Here is a 17,782-nt window from a genome sequence, read left to right on the forward strand (position 1 = left end):
TCACTTGAAGTACATAAAACTAAGGTTATATTGAGGATAACATATTTAAACTGCTTTATTCTGAGTAAACGTGTATTAAATAATAATAATACATATTACTTTGCAATATCATGCAAATTGAGGCATATGTGAATGCAGCCTAAAGAGACAACTGATGACAACATGCATCAGTTGTGTCGCATCCGGTGTCTTTTGTTTCTAAATGCTGGATGGGGGAACGCAGCAAGATGCGTCCCCCTGTCCGGTGCCGGTCCTGTGTGTCCAACCATCCGGCTTCCAAATTGAGATGCTGGATGTATGTGAACTGTCCCATGCAAATGAATGGGATCAGTTCTAGCATCAGTTTCCATCCAGTGCTTTTTAGCAAACAACAGAGGGAAAAGATGACTGACGCTGGACATATGTGAAGGAGCCCTTACAGGTCTAGTGTACATAGAAATATAAGCAGACCTGTAGCCTAACTGATCTGCCTTTAATTATGAGGTTGTTTCTACGTTCATTCTGCTTGTTGTTTGTGGAAACAGCAAGACCGGAATGAAAAAGAAACTTTTGTTGGGGGGTAAATCAATAAAAAATGAAACATAGATTTCCCCAGTTATACAATATTTAATATAGATGTATTCTGTGAAATTCGGTTGGGCAATACACATAAGGTTTTGCTTCTCCCAAATACAGAACCGCACAGGATCCATGTACTTACTACCATACAGCTCGGTTGGTTGTCTTATGTGTTACGCCGAGCGATCCGGGTCCCTGCTCCTCCCCGGAGCGCTCACGGCGTCTCTCTCCCTGCAGCGCCCCGGTCAGACCCGCTGACCGGGAGCGCTGCACTGACATTGCCGGCGGGGATGCGATTCGCATAGCGGGACGCGCCCGCTCGCGAATCGCATCCCAAGTCACTTACCCGTCCCCGGCTGTCATGTGCTGGCACGCGCGGCTCCGCTCTCTAGGGCGCGCGCGCGCGCGCGCCAGCTCTCTGAGACTTAAAGGGCCAGTGCACCAATGATTGGTGCCTGGCCCAATTAGCTTAATTAGCTTCCACCTGCTCCCTGGCTATATCACCTCTTCCCCTGCACTCCCTTGCCGGATCTTGTTGCCTTGTGCCAGTGAAAGCGTTTAGTGTTGTCCAAGCCTGTGTTACCTGATCTCCTGCTATCCATATTGACTACGAACCTTGCCGCCTGCCCCGACCTTCTGCTACGTCTGACCTTGCCTCTGCCTAGTCCTTCTGTCCCATGCCTTCTCAGCAGTCAGCGAGGTTGAGCCGTTGCTAGTGGATACGACCTGGTTGCTACCGCCGCAGCAAGACCATCCCGCTTTGCGGCGGGCTCTGGTGAACACCAGTAGCCACTTAGAACCGGTCCACCGGCATGGTCCACGCCAATCCCTCGCTGACACAGTGGATCCACAACCTGTAAGCCGAATCGTGACAGTAGATCCGGCCATGGATCCCGCTGAGGTTCCGCTGCCAAGTCTCGCTGACCTTACCACGGTGGTCGCTCAGCAATCGCAGCAAATTGCCCAACAAGGACAGCAGCTGTCGCAATTGACCGCCACGTTACAGCAACTTCTGCCTCTGCTACAGCAGCAACCTTCTCCTCCGCCAGCTCCTGCACCTCCTCCGCAGCGAGTGGCCGCTCCTAGCCTCCGCTTGTCCCTGCCGGACAAATTTGATGGGGACTCTAGACTCTGCCGTGGATTTTTGTCTCAATGTTCCCTGCATATGGAGATGTTGTCGGACCTATTTCCTACAGAACGGTCTAAGGTGGCGTTCGTAGTGAGCCTTCTTTCAGGAAAGGCCTTGTCTTGGGCCACACCGCTCTGGGACCGCAATGATCCTGCCACAGTCCAGTCCTTCTTCGCGGAAGTCCGTAGTGTCTTCAAGGAACCAGCCCGAGCTTCTTCTGCCGAGACTGCCCTGCTGAACTTGGTTCAGGGTAATTCTTCAGTAGGCGAGTACGCCATCCAATTTCGTTCTCTCGCTTCCGAATTATCTTGGAATAACGAGGCTCTCTGCGCGACCTTTAAAAAAGGCCTATCCAGTAACATCAAGGATGTGCTGGCCGCACGAGAGATTCCTGCCAACCTGCAAGAACTTATCCATTTGGCCACCCGCATTGACATGCATTTTTCTGAGAGACATCAGGAGCTCCGCCAGGAAAAAGACTTAGATCTCTGGGCACCTCTCCCACAGTATCCTTTGCAATCTACGCCTGGGCCTCCCGCCGAGGAGGCCATGCAAGTGGATCGGTCTCGCCTGACCCAGGAAGAGAGGAATCGCCGTAGGGAAGAAAATCTTTGTCTGTACTGTGCCAGTACCGAGCATTTCTTGGTGGATTGCCCTATTCGTCCTCCACGTCTAGGAAACGCACGCAAGCACCCTGCTCACGTGGGTGTGGCGTCTCTTGGTTCGAAGTCTGCTTCTCCACGTCTCACAGTGCCCGTGCGGATTTCTCCTTCTGCCAACTCCTCCCTCTCAGCCGTGGCCTGCTTGGACTCTGGTGCCTCTGGGAATTTTATTCTGGATTCTTTGGTGAATAAATTCTGCATCCCGGTGACCCGTCTAGTCAAGCCGCTCTACATTTCCGCGGTCAACGGAGTTAGATTGGATTGCACCGTGCGTTACCGCACAAAACCCCTCTTAATGTGCATTGGACCCCATCACGAAATGATTGAATTTTTCGTCCTTCCCAACTGCACCTCTGAAGTCCTCCTCGGTCTGCCATGGCTCCAGCTTCATTCTCCCACCCTTGACTGGACCACCGGGGAGATCAAGAATTGGGACTCTGCTTGCCACAAGAAATGCCTCTCCCCCCCTCCCAGTCCCGTCAGGCAAGCCTCAGTGCCTCCTCCTACACCTGGTCCCCCCAAGGCTTATCTGGACTGTGCCTTGCCTCCTCATGGCCCCCGTCCTGGTGACACCCTGCCCCGTGCCAAGCTTCACCCTCTGCCCTCCCTCCCCATTCCCACTCCTGCTGTGCTGCCTGCCTTTGAGGAAACCCTACATTCACTCCCGGTGTCCTCGTCCCAGGTAAAGCAGTTGCCGGACAAAAAAAGCGGGAGACCTAAGGGGGGGGTACTGTTACGCCGAGCGCTCCGGGTCCCTGCTCCTCCCCGGAGCGCTCACGGCGTCTCTCTCCCTGCAGCGCCCCGGTCAGACCCGCTGACCGGGAGCGCTGCACTGACATTGCCGGCGGGGATGCGATTCGCATAGCGGGACGCGCCCGCTCGCGAATTGCATCCCAGGTCACTTACCCGTCCCGGTCCCCGGCTGTCATGTGCTGGCGCGCGCGGCTCCGCTCTCTAGGGCGCGCGCGCGCGCCAGCTCTCTGAGACTTAAAGGGCCAGTGCACCAATGATTGGTGCCTGGCCCAATTAGCTTAATTAGCTTCCACCTGCTCCCTGGCTATATCACATCACTTCCCCTGCACTCCCTTGCCGGATCTTGTTGCCTTGTGCCAGTGAAAGCGTTTAGTGTTGTCCAAGCCTGTGTTACCTGATCTCCTGCTATCCATATTGACTACGAACCTTGCCGCCTGCCCCGACCTTCTGCTACGTCTGACCTTGCCTCTGCCTAGTCCTTCTGTCCCACGCCTTCTCAGCAGTCAGCGAGGTTGAGCCGTTGCTAGTGGATACGACCTGGTTTCTACCGCCGCAGCAAGACCATCCCGCTTTGCGGCGGGCTCTGGTGAACACCAGTAGCCACTTAGAACCGGTCCACCGGCACGGTCCACGCCAATCCCTCGCTGACACAGTGGATCCACAACCTGTAAGCCGAATCGTGACATTATGTACAGACGTATTTTCCCCTTGATGCAATACAGAGATCCCCCAACATCCGATCATTTCAACATACGTTTGTTGAAGGCGGCATCAACATAGGATGCTTCTTTGTGTCGGGGCCATCGCAAAAACGGCTATCCGGCAGCGCTGACTGCTTCAGCTGCCACTGGATAGCCATTAAATATGCGCCGCTGAATGATAATTGTCCCGCCATACTGGCCCGTCGTTTTGCCGCTCCTCTGCTGCTGCCCTGCGCCGTCGCTCTGAGCAACGACGTAGGGCAGCGGCAGCAGAGGAGCAGCAAAATGACTGGCTGGAGCGGCGGGGACATGCAACTATGATCCATGGTACGAATCCCTCAACATACAATGGTTTCAACAACCGATGGTCCACCTGGAACCAATTACCATCGTATGTTGAGGGACCACTGTACCTCTTGGGGAGAATACCCCATATGTACACCTTCTGATTGCACATTCCACATTATTTCCATATGGAAATTGAAGGTATTTGGATGAACAATAAAGGCTCCTTTTTGGAAGCCCTAATATGGCTGCATATAATATGGCTGTGTATATGAGACTTGGTTCTTTAAAGGGGTAGAAGGAATGGAATCTTGCAGGGCAGCTTAAAGGGGTACTCCGCTGCTCAGCGTTTGGAACAAACTTCCAAACGCTGAGCAGCGGAGTACCCCTTTAAGCTGCCCTGCAATATTCCATCTTTGATGTGCAAAAGTCACATCATACATAATATAGATCATTTTTAAAAAATTACTCCAGAAAACTTATATAATTTATTTTCCAAAGGGAAATTTTTATTGGTTTTAGTAAAATCCTTAGTCTTTCTATTGCAGGCATTACATTTCCAGTGCAGACAAAGGAATAGGCTTTCCGGCTCCCAACTCGGATTAAAATTCCAGACTTTAATTTAGATCAAGTTAAAATCCAAATACAGCATACAAGAACAAAAATGATAAAAGAACACCAACGCGTTTCGACTTATTAATAATTCTTAGTCATGACTAAGACTGATTAATAAGTTGAAACGCGTTGGTGCATTTCGTTAGTGTTCTTTTATCATTTTGTTCTTGTATGCTGTATTTGGATTTTAACTTGATCTAAATTAAAGTCTGGAATTTTAATCCGAGTTGGGAGCCGGTTATCCTATTCCTTTGTCTGCAATCATACCACCTGGGAACCCAGTCTCAGTGTTACAATCCCGAGCTTCCACAAGGAGAGGTTGTGCTGGATGCTTGGACTTAAATAACAGTGAATGAGCTGATCTATATGTTCTTTATCTAATTACATTTCCAGTGCAGTTGTAGAAGGGAAGCAAGATTGTTGAAGAAATGACAGAAGCCTGGACAATAAAGTCTGCATCAGACTGCAGACACCTGGAGCCTTGGAGGTGATGGCAAGGATGGCACTCAGTACCTCTTGTGCCCTTACAGCGGATGATAATGACATTGAGGATGTTCGATCCTCTGTTCCTGCGGTAAATATGTAATGTTCTGGACAGATTCCTGCTTGAAATAAGAGGAACTTTACTGAAGAATTTGTAGTAGAACAGTCAATACAGATTGTAAACAATAATAACAGCAACAATTGGGGATTTTCTTTTTTCCTCGGCACGCCTGTGTAAGGGGAGACTTCCTCTTCCTCACACGTTCTCCTAGGGTTACAGAGTACAGTGTTTCACACAAGAACGAGCTGGGGATACTTACTATTTCTAAAGTGTTTGCACACTCAAGCTAAACTGCATCAAGTTTTCCCATAAGGAATGGGTCCAGTCATGGTCTGCGATATGTGCACACGTGTAATTTTGTAGCTGGAATACCCATGGCCGGCATCTAATCTCCCCCTCTCTGGATTCACACTGCATGCTTTGTCTGACAATGTCTGGAGCTGCCAGTATTCCAGCTAATGTGTCTCTTTTTCCAGTTACTGCCTGTGGCCTTTTTTTCCAGCTCTGAGTGCATGCTTCCTCCTGGAGTGCTCAGCGCTTCCACTAGCACATGTCTATACTTCCCTGCTGGGTCCTGGCTTCCCTGCTGGGTCCTGGCTTCCTGAAGATTGCCGTATTATTTGGGAGAAGCTCCTCCTGCTGGCCTGGAGGTAATCCTGCAGCTTTAGACACTTAACTGCAAGACCTGTCTCCCCATAGAAGTTGTCTTTATCCAACTGGCATAAATGTGCATGTTTAAGTTGTGAATCTACACTTTGCTTTACTTTGATGGACATATATTAAATGTGTAACCTAAAATTGTCAAAGCAAGATCCAGCAAGCATTGTGGGTGTCAGTATTGCACCTACAGTTTGTAAAAGCTAGGATATGACCCCATGGCACTGCAAAATGATCACCACCTACGCATGTAGAAGACTAAGATAACGTTTAAATGGCTGGATAGTATTTCTAAACACTTTATATGTGATAACTCAGGTCATTTTATTTCCCGTTATTTTTTATGGAGGAATGAATCAATTTCACAGTTTTATTCGGCTAAATATTGTCTTTAGTACTCAGATATTGCGGCAAATCCTAATCCCCTCTGTGGTAAAATACAGCTTTTGTATTGTCCAGTGTCCTTTTGACTGTATCACTTATCTAACACTATTCCTTTCTCTACAGTACGGTGAAGAAACATCACCTGGACCTCCTTCATCACGGCATAATGTGAAACTGGATCTCTTATTGTGAAAAAGTAGGACATGTTAGCAGATATCCTTTTTGTTTGTTACAAGATACAGTTGAGGTGTATAACGTGACTGCTTCTATTGTTACAAATTTATCTTATCTTGTTTTAGATGCTTTTAACTCCTGCCTGTTCTACCTTTACTGGAGATGGACCAGTATGTATACCTCATGTAGTAGACCATGAGCAGAACTTGTGTCAGGGTAAAAACCTCATGAAATAGAGGAACATTTTCTGTATGATCCTCAGATCATCCGTAGACTGTGCCTATGACTAATAGAGTCATAATTATAGGCAGTGCAGCACGGCAGTGTCACCTACGCCTAGGTACCGTCATGGTGTGTGCAGCCCATTTACATGATATTAAAAACAAAAGGAAAAATAGCCAGCACAAGAACCTAATACACAGGTGCCCGCTGCTGTGGCAAATACAAAATGTACAAAAAAGAAAGTTGCAACAGCACTGTAGGTCAAAAAAATGGAGGCTCTCAGCGCACTTTTTGATCAAAATGTGTCCCCCCATCCACCACACGGAGGTGGTCTCATATCAGATGGGACCCTAACATGATAACTCACCTCTGCTGTGCATATATCCTGACTGTGTGACATGTTGGTCATCCATTGACTAAACCACCTCCAGTCTGAGAGGGGTGGGGTGCACGGCTAAAGAGGGTGCCACACCCCCCCAACTTACAAAGTAAAAACAAAAGGAAAAATAGCCAGCACAACAACGTAATACACAGGTGCCCGCTGCTGTGGCAAATACAAAATGTACAAAAAAGAAAGTTGCAACAGATTTTTTGTACATTTTGTATTTGCCACAGCAGCGGGCACCTGTGTATTAGGTTGTTGTGATGGCTATTTTTCCTTTTGTTTTTATTTTGTAAGTTGGGGGGTGTGGCACCCTTTTTAGCCGTGCACCCCACCCCTCTCAGACTGGAGGGGGTTTAGTCAATGGCTGATCCAACATGTCACACAGTCAGAGGCTATATGCACAGCAGAGGTGAGTTATCATGTTAGGGTCCTGTTGATATTAGATTGGGGGGGTTTCGTGTCGATCTTCTGGTACCACTGCCGATCAGCTGTTTGAAGAGGTTACGACAATGAAGCCTCTTCATTGTTTACTTACATTCATCCTTAGTATATGCACTACATCATGTCGTGTTGGTGCAAGATACTGCAGCACTGCCCCATACAAATAGTAAGGATGAGTGTAAGTAAACAATGAAAAGGCTGCAGTGCTTGCATGAGCACCACTGCCCCTTCAAAGATGGCTGGTAGGGGGGATACATGATTTAATACACTAATACTGATGGACTGGTTAACCTCTTTAAGACTTAAAGAAAAAATCCACAAATTGGTATGCGGGTTCATTAAATACATTCAGCAATCTGACTAGAAGGTATAAAACCTTATTATGTTAGTTTTTCTACCCAGATTAATATTTGGTTATGTATTGCACTTTAATGGGGTACTCCACTGCCCCTGCATTCTAAACATTTTGTTCCAAACATTGGGTGCGGGCTGCGGTGGTCGTGACGTCACACCACGCCCCTTATGGCGTCACACCACGCCCCTCAATGAAAGTCTATGGGAGGGGGTGTGGCAGCCGCCATGCCTCCTCCCATAGACTTGCATTGAGGGGGCATGGTGTGACGTCACGACTCCCGCACACCGGGGTTCTCCAACATGTTGCTCTCCAGCTGTTGCAAAACTGCGATTCCCATCATGCCCTAACAGCCACAGGCACCAGCACTGCCTATGACATGGTAAAAGTTTTTTTAAATAACTGGTACACTTTTAAATGATGTTCTTTAGGCTAAACCCATTATTTTTGAGCGTACAAGTTAGAGAAACAGCTGAAGGGAATCCTGTCTAGACCTTAAGAATGTGCTCTCTATAACAAAAATATCAGCTGGTTCTGAAATCTTTAAAAATAACTTCATAGCAAAGTGATCTGACGGACTATACGGCTGGCAGCATTTCTGCCACATTGATGCTTCGTTTTCTCCACAGGGATGGCAATAACATTTTAAGTGGAAAAGGACCAGCCGGGCTGGAATCATGACAGGCGACTCCGATTCTACCGATGACTCATTATACTTAGATTTTCTAGACTCAGGAGGAGGAGGGAAACGGGAGAGAGGTTCCTGGAAACATCAGAGAAAGAGCAAGAGGAACAGTCAATAGTAATGACATCGCCATATTCATAATACATTGTGAGAATGTCTGGATGTGTCTTACCTGGTTACATCTAAAATAAAATACAAGAAGATTTACATTATACCCTAGGATAGAAAATACTGTTTTGCAATTTTTTAGGCTTTACTGCTTAACCAGTATAAGGTCAGGCCACTTTCAATAATATGACACATTAGCTGAGTACCCAGTATTGCCGTTTTTTCCTACCTAATCCTTGTGGGGGAGGAAAAGCAACATAGGAGGAAGTACTTGTCCTCATATCCCGACCTCATATCCCATCTTCATATTTCGACCTCATATCCTAACCTCATATTTTGTCCTCGTATCCTGTCCCTCATATCCTGTCCTCATCTCCCACTCTAATATCCTGTCCTCATATCTCATCCTCATATCTTCTCCTCAGGGGGGGGCTGAGTTGTGATGAAGAGATTGTAGGCCGAAAATAGGAGGTGTGGTTTTGTGGAAGTGGGCATGACTTGCAAGCCAGACCAATGCACAAAAAGGGTAGAAAATAAGAGGTGGGGTTTAAATGTTGGGTGTGGGTTTGTGAGATGGGGTGTGTGGCATTCGGGAGGGGTGTGGCTGGACTGACGCACTCAGCAGGAGATGCAGAGCAGAGCTTGGAGTAAGGTGCTGGAAGTCCTATATACTTGTATGGGACTTAAGACAAAAAAAACATCCTTCACGTAAGGGGGGAGATTAGGGTTAATTTAACTATATATTTGAGATATAAGTAACGTGTACCAAGTTTTATTGAAATATCTTCAGCCATTTGGAAGTGATGCTGGAACATACACACATATACACACATTGAATTTTATATATATATATATATATATATATAGATAGATAGATAGATAGATAGATTTCATTTTGTATGCAATGAATTTTTAGTATAATTTGGTGGAGTCTCCCTATCCATTCTAACAGTATTGTCGGCTTTAAAAAGTATATGCATAGTACATATTTTAAAAAATAATTGTCACCAAATAAACTGTTCTCAACTACCTCAGGCTACGTTCCATAACTACTCCTAACACCCCTCCTGCTCTTAAAAACAATTCCATAGCTTTAAAAAGCTGTGTATCTTACCTATATTCTTGCTCGCATAATGCAATTTTCCAGCCGGAGAAAGTGGGCATTTCCCAGCAGGCATGACATCGCTGAAGCCTGCTGGGGGACCACTTCCGCCCTCACATGGTTGCAGCATTGTGATGAATTGAAGACCTCAGGCTCTGTGCATGTTCCAGTCTGTGTTGCTATCAGTGAGGCTCTCCTGCAGCTGTCAGTCTGTGCAGCTTTCTGTGAGAATCTGGAGTTTTCACTTTCTGTGCAGCTGTCAATCAAGCTCAGTGCAGAGAAACACTTCCTGAGTTCGGACTCCTGCAAGGCCGGGAAGAGACCAAACTCACTGTATTAATTGTGGCAGGGAACAGAACAGAGCCAGAGTGACTGTTTTTTTTATATTACATTTTAAACATATTTATGTTGATCATTTTAACCCCTTAAGGACCAGGCCATTTTACACCTTAAGGACCGGAGCGTTTTTTGCAATTCTGACCACTGTCACTTTAAACATTAATAACTCTGGAATGCTTTTACTTATCATTCTGATTCCGAGATTGTTTTTTCGTGACATATTCTACTTTAACTTAGTGGTAAAATTTTATGGTAACTTGCATCCTTTCTTGGTGAAAAATCCCAAAATTTGATGAAAAAAATGAAAATTTAGCATTTTTCTAACTTTGAAGCTCTCTGCTTGTAAGGAAAATGGATATTCAAAATATATTTTTTTGGATTCACATATACAATATGTCTACTTTATGTTTGCATCATAAAATTTATGAGTTTTTACTTTTGGAAGACACCAGAGTTCTTCAAAGTTCAGCAGCAATTTTGAAATTTTTCACAAAAAATTTCAGGGACCAGTTCAGTTTTGAAGTGGATTTGAAGGGTCTTCATATTAGAAATACCCCATAAAAGACCCCATTATAAAAACTACACCCCCCAAAGTATTCAAAATGACATTCAGTAAGTGTATTAACCCTTTAGGTGTTTCACAGGAATAGCAGCAAAGTGAAGGAGAAAATTCAAAATCTTCATTTTTTACACTCGCATGTTCTTGAAGACCCAATTTTTGAATTTTTGCAAGGGGTAAAAAGGAGAAAATTTTTACTTGTATTTGAAACCCAATTTCTCTCGAGTAAGCACATACCTCATATGTCTATGATAATTGTTCACCGGGCGCAGTAGAGGGCTCAGAAGGGAAGGAGCGACAAATTTGGGGGGCATGTCACCTTTAGGAAGCCCCTATGGTGCCAGGACAGCAAAAAAAAACACATGGCATACCATTTTGGAAACTAGACCCCTCGGGGAACATAACAAGGGGTAAAGTAAACCTTAATACCCCACAGGTGATTCACGACTTTTGCATATGTAAAAAAAATATATATTTTTTTTACCTAAAATGCTTGGTTTCCCAAAAAATTTACATTTTTAAAAAGGGTAATAGCAGAAAATACCCCCCAAAATTTGAAGCCCAATTTCTTCCGATACAGAAAACACCTCATATGGGGGTGAAAAGTGCTCTGCTGGCGCACAACAGGTCTCAGAAGAGAAGGAGTCACATTTGGCTTTTTGAAAGCAAATTTTGCTCTGGGGGCATGCCCCATTTAGGAAGCCCCTATGGTGCCAGAACAGCAAAAAAAAAAAACCACATGGCATACCATTTTGGAAACTAGACCCCTCGGGGAATGTAACAAGGGGTAATGTGAACCTTAATACCCTACAGGTGTTTCACGACTTTTGCATATGTAAAAAAATATATATTTTTTTTTACCTAAAATGCTTGGTTTACCCAAATTTTTACAATTTTAAAAAGGGTAATAGCAGAAAATACCCCCCAGAATTTGAAGCCCAATTTCTCCCGATTCAGAAAACACCCCATATGGGGGTGAAAAGTGCTCTGCTGGCGCACTACAGGTCTCAGAAGAGAAGGAGTCACATTTGGCTTTTTGAAAGCAAATTTTGCTCTGGGGGCATGCCGCATTTAGGAAGCCCCTATGGTGCCAGGACAGCAAAAAAAAACACACATGGCATACCATTTTGGAAACTAGACCCCTCGGGGAACGTAACTAGGGGTAATTTGAACCTTAATACCCTACAGGTGTTTCACGACTTTTGCATATGTAAAAAATATATATATATTTTTTACCTAAAATGCTTGTTTTCCCAAAAATTTTACATTTTTAAAAAGGGTAATAGCAGAAAATACCCCCCAAAATTTGTTAGGCAATTTCTCCCGAGTACGGCGATACCCCATATGTGGCCCTAAACTGTTGCCTTGAAATACGACAGGGCTCCAAAGTGAGAGCGCCATGCGCATTTGAGGCCAAAATTAGGGACTTGCATAGGGGTGGACATAGAGGTATTCTACGCCAGTGATTCCCAAACAGGGTGCCTCCAGCTGTTGTAAAACTCCCAGCATGCCTAGACAGTCAACGGCTATCTGGCAATACTGGGAGTAGTTGTTTTGCAACCGCTGGAGGCTCCGTTTTGGAAACAGTGGCGCACCAGACGTTTTTCATTTTTATTGGGGAGGGGGGCTGTGTAGGGGTATCTGTATACGTAGTGTTTCTTACTTTTTATTTTATTTTGTGTTAGTGTAGTGTAGTGTTTTCAGGGTAAAGTCGCACGGGCGGGGGGTTCACAGTAGTTTCTCGCTGGCAGCTTGAGCTGCAGCAGAAAATTTGCTGCAGCTCAAACTTGCAGCCGGATACTTACTGTAATCCTCCGCCCATGTGAGTGTACCCTGTACATTCACATTGGGGGGGGGGAACATCCAGCTGTTGCAAAACTACAACTCCCAGCATGTACGGTCTATCAGTGCATGCTGGGAGTTGTAGTTTTGCAACAGCTGGAGACACACAGGTTGTGAAACACCGAGTTTGGCAACAAACTCAGTGTTTTGCAACCAGTGTGCCTTCAGCTGTTGCAAAAGCTACAACCCCCAGCATGTACGGACAGCGGAAGGGCATGCTGGGTGTTGTAGTTATGCAACAGCGGGAGGCATACTACTTTGGCTGGGGATGCTGGGGATTGTAGTTATGCAACAGCTGGAGACACACTGGTTTACTACTTAACTCAGTGTGCCTTCAGCTGTTGCAAAACTACAACTCTCAGCAGTCACCGACAGCCAACGGGCATGCTGGGAGTTGTAGTTATGCAACCAGCAGATGCACCACTACAACTCCCAGCATGCACTTAAGCTGTTTGTGCAAGCTGGGAGTTGTAGTTACACAACAGCTGCAGGTACACTTTTCCATAGAAAGAATGTGCCTCCAGCTGTTGCAAAACCATAAGTCCCAGCATGCCCATGAGTGCATGCTGGGAGTTGTGGTGGTCTGCCTCCTCCTGTTGCATAACTACAGCTCCCAGCATGCCCTTTTTGCATGCTGGGAGCTGTTGCTAAGCAACAGCAGGAGGCTGTCACTCACCTCCTGCTGCTGCTTGATCGCCGCACAGGTCAGTCCCGCCGCCGTCGTCGCTCCTGGGGCCCCGATCCCAACATTAACGCCGGGGATCGGGGCCCCCAGCACCAGGGGTGCACGTCCCGCACCCGCTCACGTCCTCCGGAAGAGGGGCGGAGCGGGTGCGGAAGTGACACCCGCAGCAGGCGCCCTGATTGGTCGGCCGGTAATCCGGCCGACGAATCAGGGCGATCGTGAGGTGGCACCAGTGCCACCTCACCCCTGCAGGCTCTGGCTGTTCGGGGCCGTCTCTGACGTCCCCGATCAGCCAGTAATTCCGGGTCACCGGGTCACTGGAGACCTGATTGACCCGGAATCGCCGCAGATTGCTGGACTGAATTGTCCAGCGATCTGCGGCCATCGCCGACATGGGGGGGCATAATGACCCCCCTGGGCGATATGCCGCGATGCCTGCTGAACAATTTCAGCAGGCATCGGGCACCGGCTCCCCTCCAGCTAGCGGCGGGGGGCCGGGAAAGGACAGGACGTATTCCTACGTCCTCGGTCCTTAAGGACTCGGAAACGGGGTCGTAGGAGTACGTCCATTGTCCTTAAGGGGTTAAAAGCAAGTGAATGGGAAAGTGTCTGCTAATTACACTAGGAACACTTTATTAAAAGTTTTTTTTTTGATGACAGGTACTCTTTAAATTGGAGTTGATATTAAGATCGATTTTACGAAGAAAGAAATAAAATGTCCATGTTAACTGATATATGTGAAACATGAAAAACAATCTTGGATTTTGTCTTTTAACGATGCCTAAGGGTCTATTCACACGTCAGAATTTCTGCTTGCAGAATTCCGCCTCAAATTACAGCCCATAGACTTCTATGGGATTTCGCACTCCCATTCACGCTTGTGAATAACTGCTTGGGTTTTGATAAATCTCCCTCATAGTGTTGGTGGAGCTGGGGTGTCAGTGGGAGAAACTGCTCTTGCATAGACCCTCTGCACAGTAGAGAACAGATGATCACCAAAAATAATTTAGGCCAATATTAAAACCACCTGTGGTCATATCATAATATTACCACCAAAAAATAAACCACATGATGTAGGTTATTATGAATTAATAACAAACTTTATTAATTTAAAAGACCTACAAAAAGAAAAACAAAAACGGAATGCATAAGTACAAAGACACACACTGAAAGCGTGTGCTCAGGCGCGGCAAATGACACAAACAGAAAAAGTGAGGAATGTCCACAATGATATTAATAGAATGAACCGGTACCAAGTCATAAATATAAAGATGTAGGGGTATACAGCATACACGGAAAAACAAACATGGGTTGCATAATGAAGGAAAGCTGCCTACTAGAGATGAGCAAACTTACAGTAAATTCGATTCGTCACGAACTTCTCGGCTCGGCAGTTGATGTCTTATGCTGCATAAATTAGTTCAGCCTTCAGGTGCTCCGGTGGGCTGGAAAAGGTGGATACAGTCCTAGGAAAGAGTCTCCTAAGACTGTATCCACCTTTTCCAGCCCACGGGAGCACCTGAAAGCTGAACTAATTTATGCAGGATAAGTCATCAACTGCCGAGCCGAGAAGGTCGTGACGAATTGAATTTACTGTAAGTTCGCTCATCTCTACTGCCTACCAACAAATAAGAAGAGCATATAAGAGGAATGGACTGTGCACCTAATGTAGAGACATCTCACCTCCAGCCCCCAGGGAGTACTTGGACCCCAACCATTCACTAGCAAGTACTGGAAGAAAAGTGAGCGAAGTGAGACAAACTTACAAAAAGAGAAATCACTACTTTTAGCTGAATTCTAATGGCAATAATTGTAACTGACATGAATCTTAACATTCAATATAGTGCATTAAAAAAACGATATAAATCAACTGAGAAAAAGGTCCTTATCTATTTTATCATTGAGTCCTACTAGTTCTTAGGCTCATGTTATAGCTTCCCTCCACAACTGTCTATCTTGCATCTTCTTTGTCGTAACCCTTTTGATGCCTATGAACTTCAGCACTGAAGTGTTTTCCCTCTGCTTTCTTCTTACCCTTTCTCTAAATGAATTGATCAAACATGTTCCCTGAACCTTGTATGGAGGGCACAAGTAGTACAGTGACCCCCTGACCTATGATGGCCCCGACATACAATAATTTCAACATGCAATGGCCTCTCAGAAGCAGCATCAACATACGATGCTTTTGTATGTCGGGGCCATCGCAAAAACGGCTATCCGGCAGCGCAGACTGCTTCAGCTGCCACCGGATAGCCGTTTACGGTGCCCCGTGTGGTCCGCTGACGATCACTTATCTGTCCTCGGGGGTCCGGCGCATCCTCTTCGGGATCCCTGCATAATCGGCGCTCTCCATCATCATCACGTCGCTGCGCACCCCGTCCTGTCATCCAATAGGAGCGGGGTGCGTAGCGACGTGATGGCGGCAATGTGAGAGCGAGGATGCCGGGGAAGCAGAGGCCTTGCCGAAACGTCGGGGACACCACGGGGACGGTCTGGAGCGGCGGGGACAGGTGAGAATAACCTCCAATACCAGTGGTCTTCAACCTGCGGACCTACAGATGTTGCAAAACTACAACTCCCAGCATGCCCGTACAGCCAACGGCTGTCCGGGCATGCTGGGTGTTGTAGTTTTGCAACATCTGGAGGTCCGCAGGTTGTAGACCACTGTCCTATACTTTACATTGCACGGATCCCTCAACGTACGATGGTTTCAACAAACGATGATCCGTTTGGAACGAATTACCATCGTATGTTGAGGGACCACTCTACTTCCAATGTAAAATAAGCCACGTTTACCAACTACATTATACTGTACTAACAAATCTGTACTAAAAACTCTGTAATAAGAATTTGTTCCCCTCCAGTATTATTGTGGGCACCAAGAGCAGCCTCCACATTTATAACTACTATGTATAGCAGAGGCCGTTTTCGGGCTGGACGTCCCTGAATCTGCTATGAACTGGACTATGTGAGATTATTACTGCATCTAAAAGCAATTATTGGTCTCTGTAGACAAATCCTCCCAAACTGGTTCTCTCTGCAAAAGGGTCCAGTTATTTAGAATAGCTTTTGTATTAGCTATAGGGCGAAACTTTACTAAAAAATGTTTTTTTTTTTGCTGTTGTTAGTATGACATTTCTTTTGGGATTTACTCTTCCTGGGTAGTAAAAAAAAAATAAAAAAAAATAAAAAAAAAAGAGAAGCGGTCTAGGACATGTCAAAAGTTTTTTTTTAAAGTGACAGGTACACTTAAATGCCCAGTGAGCTAATAGAGATCTTCCCAATGATCTTCGCTAGAGTGGCCATACTAAAGAGTGCCGAGTCAATAGTGAGCCATTTCCCTGAGGACACAGGCAAGCACGCTCTAAAAGACATGTAAATAGAAGGCACCAAACTGAAGTCAAGCGAACTGATGGTAATGGCTGAGATGCTGGTGATGCAGAATGGGTTAGAGAGCACTACTGCCATATTTCTCCATCACTTTAACAAGTGGCATAGATTGTAAAGAAAATGAACGACTGGAAAAAGTATCCTTGAACATCCTTTATATGGCTTACTAGAGATGAGCGAACTTACAGTAAATTCGATTCGTCACGAACTTCTCGGCTCGGCAGTTGATGACTCTTCCTGCATAAATTAGTTCAGCTTTCAGGTGTTCCGGTGGGCTGGAAAGGGTGGATACAGTCCTAGGAAAGAGTCTCCTATAACTGTATCCACCTTTTCCAGCCCACCGGAGCACCGGAAAGCTGAACTAATTTATGCAGAAAAAGACATCAACTGCCGAGCCGAGAAGTTCGTGACGAATCGAATTTACTGTAAGTTCACTCATCTCTATGGCTTACCCAACAGTAGGACAAGTTAGGCAACCATGTGTAATATTCTGAATATGGGCCTAAAGAGGAGGGAGGCAGTATTCACAGGAATTAAAACCCTGTTTATGTGCACCTAGATTCTAACATATACAGACCATAAACCAGGTCATTTGTGTTATTCACCAATGGAAACATGATGGACATGGGAACAATTCTAGCTCAGAAGCAGAAGGAAAGTTCAGATTCAAAACTTACAGGGGTACTCCGGTGAAAACCTTTTTTTTTTTTTTTTAATCAACTGGTGGCAGAAAGTTAAACAGATTTGTAAATTACTTCTATTAAAAAATCTTAATCCTTCGAGTACTTATTAGCTGCTGAATACTACAGAGGAAATTATTTTCTTTTTTGGAACACAGTGCTGAATCATGAGCACAGTGCTCTCTGCTGACACCTCTGTCCCTTTTAGGAACTTTCCAGAGCAGCATATGTTTGCTATGGGGATTTTCTCCTACTCTGGACAGTTCTTAAAATGGACAGCAGAGGTCAGCAGAGAGCACTGTGCTCGTGATTCAGTAGAGAGCTCTGTGTTCCAAAAAGAAAAGAGTTTCTTCTGTAGTATTCAGCAGCTAATAAGTATTGGAAGGATTAAGATTTTTTTTTAAAAAGTCATTTACAAATCTGTTTAACTTTCTGGAACCTGTTAATTTAAAAAAAATAAAAGTTTTCCACCAGAGTACAACTTTAATACAAGACAAGCAGCAGCAACGTGAATGCTGACGACTTGTCCC

General features: G+C 45.6%; 1 long non-coding RNA gene across 1 annotated transcript; it reads left to right on the forward strand.

Moving 5' to 3' along the window:
• Window positions 1-4,971: 4,971 nt before the first annotated feature.
• Window positions 4,972-9,497, forward strand: LOC130288626 (uncharacterized). Its single transcript, XR_008847455.1, has 3 exons — window positions 4,972-5,897; window positions 6,412-6,484; window positions 8,492-9,497. It is a non-coding gene; the product is annotated as an uncharacterized LOC130288626 (long non-coding RNA).
• Window positions 9,498-17,782: the final 8,285 nt, after the last annotated feature.

The sequence above is a fragment of the Hyla sarda genome, chromosome 1 (assembly GCF_029499605.1).
Source record: "Hyla sarda isolate aHylSar1 chromosome 1, aHylSar1.hap1, whole genome shotgun sequence".
NCBI classification, from domain to species: domain Eukaryota; kingdom Metazoa; phylum Chordata; class Amphibia; order Anura; family Hylidae; genus Hyla; species Hyla sarda.